Source organism: Arvicanthis niloticus, chromosome 4 (assembly GCF_011762505.2).
Source record: "Arvicanthis niloticus isolate mArvNil1 chromosome 4, mArvNil1.pat.X, whole genome shotgun sequence".
NCBI lineage: Eukaryota > Metazoa > Chordata > Mammalia > Rodentia > Muridae > Arvicanthis > Arvicanthis niloticus.
Genome location: NC_047661.1, coordinates 56,485,680 through 56,490,273, shown reverse-complemented (window position 1 = coordinate 56,490,273; position 4,594 = coordinate 56,485,680). Strand labels below are relative to the sequence as shown.

The 4,594-nt window shown below is 37.1% G+C and overlaps 1 long non-coding RNA gene across 1 annotated transcript; it reads left to right on the top strand.

Moving 5' to 3' along the window:
* Nucleotides 1-259: 259 nt before the first annotated feature.
* On the top strand, nucleotides 260-3,015 carry LOC143442006 (uncharacterized). Its single transcript, XR_013109860.1, has 2 exons — nucleotides 260-770; nucleotides 1,201-3,015. It is a non-coding gene; the product is annotated as an uncharacterized LOC143442006 (long non-coding RNA).
* Nucleotides 3,016-4,594: the final 1,579 nt, after the last annotated feature.

Below are 4,594 nucleotides of genomic sequence, written 5' to 3'. Positions count from 1 at the left end.
AATGTTCTGTGGGTGTGTGGAGAGGTATGGGGAAGGGGATGTCTCAGCCAGCGGGCCCATGCAGAGGCATCTCTTCCCTTGAGGGACCAGTCACACACACCGGTATGGTATAGAATAGAGTTTATTGACGGCATGGGGAGGGGAGCCAGGAGGGTAGTAGGGGCAGAAAGAGAGAGAGGAGAGAGAGGGAGAGAGAGAGAGAGAGAGAGAGAGAGAGAGAGAGAGAGAGAGAGAGAGGAGAGAGACAGAGACAGAGAGAGACAGAGACAGAGACAGAGACAGAGAAAGAGAGAGAAGTAGGGGAGCAGAGGAGCAGAGGAGTAGAGAAGTAGAGGCCAGCCATGACCACGTGGAGATAGAGGAAGGGGGGGAGGGGACAGAGAGGCAAGAGTATAAGAGGTTAAGAGTAAGAGAGTAAGAGATTAAGCGAGGGTAAGAGAGAGAGGAAGGGGCAAGCAGCCCCTTTTATAGTGGACCAGGCCTACCTGGCGGTTGCCAGGTAACTGTGGGAAGGAGCATACCTGGCTGTTTCCAGGTAACTGTGGAGGTGGAGTTTAGACAGAATACCAACACATACCTCAGCATAAACAGGCTGGGAGATGAGGAGAGGAGAAGAGGAAATTGAATGAGCTACCCTGTGAGAAGAGAGGGATGTTTCATCCACCCAGGAAAAGCTAAGAAATGCAGAATGGAGGCCTCCTGACTACTCATTGTTTATGAAAGCATATTAATATTATGCATTGGCACACGTGGTCATGATGAAGCTCGATGTGAGTTCAGATCACTTTAGACCCCAGAGTGTCATATTATTTTAAGTTAATTTTCAAATTATAATTATTTTATTGCATACAATATCCCAAAATTATAATCATCTTAGCATTTATAATATGCCAAAATTGTAAGTGCTCTAATTAAAGCAGTGATATATGGTTTATTCATGTTTTATTTCTGAGTCTTGTACTGGCTAGTTAGTTAGTTAGTTTGTTTGTTTGCTTGCTTGTTTGACCTGAGCTAGGGTTATCTGGCGCTAGGGACCTGCAAGGCTGTGATGCATTTTCGTTTTGAATGATGTGATGTGAAAGGACCCAGTCCACCAAGGGTGAAATCAGTTCTGGATGTCATGGGGTACATATGAAGGCATGCAGACCAGGCCAAGGGAAGAAGCCAAGTCAACCATAAAGTCTCTCTGCTTTGGCTCAGCCTCCAGGTTGTTGGCCTGTGGTTTTACCCTGACTTCCCTCCACGATGGACTTCAACTATGAGCTGAGGTAAAACCCATCCTTTCCAAGTTGCTTTTGACCATGGTGTTTGTCTCAGCAAGAGAATGTAAACTCAGATGAGTCTTTCACAACTTTTGCAACAAACAAAGAATGTGATTGCTGTGGCAAGCAGAAGTCTAGCACGTCTTACTCTGTGAACTCCTCTCGTCGTCCCAGGAATGAAAATAGAACAAAGCAAAAAGAAAACTCATAGCCACAAATAACCTAAGCATTCTTAATTAAGAGAATCGGGAGGTTGTGAGAAAGCATAAATCTTCCACAGTCCCCACATGCCTCAATGTGGCATCTACACCATGGATGCCGCCTAATATTGTAAAACTGCATGTTTTTTTTAAAAAGTAGATGTTAAATATACCAGTTGATTTTGTTAAGAAAGTTTAAAATTATGCCTTTGTCTTGTGGCCATTTTGCAACAATCCCATTCTTAATTACAACATAAAAAAGATTTTATATTTGGAATTTGAAATTTTATACTTTCTTCTTTTTTCTACTATCATTAGATGCTTGTTTCCATTGCTACTGCCTAGTTTGGAAAAAGACAAGTACTGTTTACCTGCTCAAACAAGATCAGTGAAGCCCTGGGGAAGCTCTTGATTACTCATTTTGAGGGAGAGAGAGAAAGAGAGAGAGGGGGAGGGAGAAACAGAGAATAGATGGGGGAGACAAAGACAGAGAGACAGAGACAGAGACAGAGAGAGTGAGAGAGAAAACGTTGTGCACTCACAGTTCACATGGGAAAGCCAGAGAATACCTTGCTATAGTCAGCTTTCCATCTACCATGTGGGTTCTGGCAATCTAACACAGGTGTTTGGGCTTAGCATCAATGATCTGTATTCACTACCCTATATTATTGGCCTTAAAGTTATCATATAACTAATATTTTTCACTAATACATAGAAACTTACATTAAGATCTTCTGTCTGTAATCAAGAATTTATCATCATATTACCATCTATCAAGGATTAAAGACCATTCTAGGAAATACTGTGTTAAAGGTTACATATACTTACATATATACATATACATACTACATACATGTAGTATGACTTTAATTTCTAAGGTGTAAAGAGGCCTTTTTAAATTTCACAATGGCAACAGCAAATGTATAGTATAAATGAAATTATATATGCAAAAACCCAACTGGCATCAATCTGTACATAATTACTATTAAACGGAAAAAGAACAGAACATATACTGAGTGCTTCCTAACTTGATGGCTAAGAGCTATCACATTGAATGAGATATCAAGGCTCAGCTTTAAATAATAAATTTATTCATGCTCATCAACATTTGGGGTAAAAGCAAACTGAGAATTAAACCCTATGGTAAGCCATTCAAAAGACCACAAAAAAATAATTGCACTCATTGGCTTGCACGGTCAATCAACAGGAGAAATAAACATAAGTGTGTTTCTTAGCAGATAACTAATTGCACATGTTGATCTTCTGATGCTCTACCTAGCTTCCAAAAGGAGCAATCGAGAGCTTCCCCAGGGCTTAACTGATCTTGTTTGAGCAAGGTAAACAGTACTTGTCTTTTTCCAAACCAGGCAGTAGGAATGGAAACAAGCATCTAATGATAGTTGGTATCTGTCCATATGACTATATGGAGAATTCTTAAGCACCTATGGATACATTTATAATTCATTGCTCTGTTTAATGGACTATGTAAATTGACATAATTTATTAAGAAAATGTCTTCCTAGCACATATAATAAAAATAATAATTTAAATTATTTTGTCTGTATATTTTCAAATTGTGAGATTGCTGGTTTAACAAACTGCTAAATATGTACATAAGCAAGGACACACATCATTTAGCCATTTTCTTAGTATAAAAAAATCCTCTGAGGTTAAATTTTTTAAAAAATTAAAGGTGGAGAAAAGAAAACATAGCTCTATTTTGCTAGATGTATAGGTATGCAAATATACACGAATAATGTTTATGTAAAATGCTAATTGTTATCCATAAATCAAAATCTGCAATTAAGATCTCGTCTCTTACCATGTTTCTGTGTAAACTCTAGTAGTTGCTTTTAAAAAACAATGAGATGATAGTAAATTCAGAAACACAAAAACAAAGCAGCTAATTCAATAAATATTGTGCAATTCAGCCTCGTCTGCTTTCATGAAAATTGCTCCTACAATTATGTTTGTGCAGCATAATAACAACACTGTTGGTCTCATTTATGAAATTGGAAATAATCAGATAGATTGCTGCCTTTATTGCGGTTTTAAAAGTCAATTTTGCAATAGTTCCCTTTTCTCTCTCCTTTGATTTTAATAAGCAGAATTTCAGGAAAGCATTCGGAATTTGGAAATCATAAGTCTTTAGAATGTAAAAATATGGCGCGAAATTACCATTTCACAAGTGTAACTGAAACTATGAAAACAGCAAATAAGAACTTGATGTTCAGACACAATTTCCTGTTGTAGACGCCCATGTTTGGAGCTCTTCCCCCATCTCGTGGCCTAACTTAGTATTGCAAGAGTGGATTTATACTCCTACAGCTCCGCTAGGTGTTTCTAAGCAATTGTTAAAATGTCTGCCTTCATCGCACAGGTTGAAGTCAGAAGGAGTACCAGTACTGAGAATGAGAACGTATATATTGAAGAATTCTACTTCCAATATAAACCTGCTGGCAAAGGAAAAATTAGTTTTCTCCGATAGACACTTACTGGTTTATATTAACCACACTTTAGTATTTTTGTAAATTTTTGCTTGGGGGTGATTTTTTTTCTTATTAGCCTTTTTCTTGTTTATTTTGACTTCTGTGCTTGTGTTTATATGGGGTTTGTGTTTCTTGTTTTATGTCGTGGTGGTGGTGGTTTGATTTGGTCTGTTTTTTGTTAGACAGTTTCTTTAAAAGAGATAGAAAGAGATTTAAAAAAAAAACATAACACTGAGTGAGTAAGCAAGTGGCTGAGATCTGGGATGAATTGGGGAAGGGAAAAATATGGCCAAAACATACTGTATGAAATTTTTTTCAATAAAAATGTTTTTCAAAACATGTGCTGATGAGGAAATTTAAAATGAAAACCTCTGATATTATTATTGGCTCTACAGTATTAAGTGAATGCACAAAAGAAGTATAGGAATCAGTCTGATAAAACATGATGTAGACACCATTTTAACTTTCAAAATGTATACTAAATATCATTTAGAAGTCATTTAGACTAAAATATCAGTCATACCCTAGTATATCAAGATTCAAATTAGTTGCCACAAAAACTTATTTAAACTTTTGTATATCGTTAGAAGATTACAATCTATGGGAGTGAACTGTAGAAAGACATTGATGATATAGTTGTATA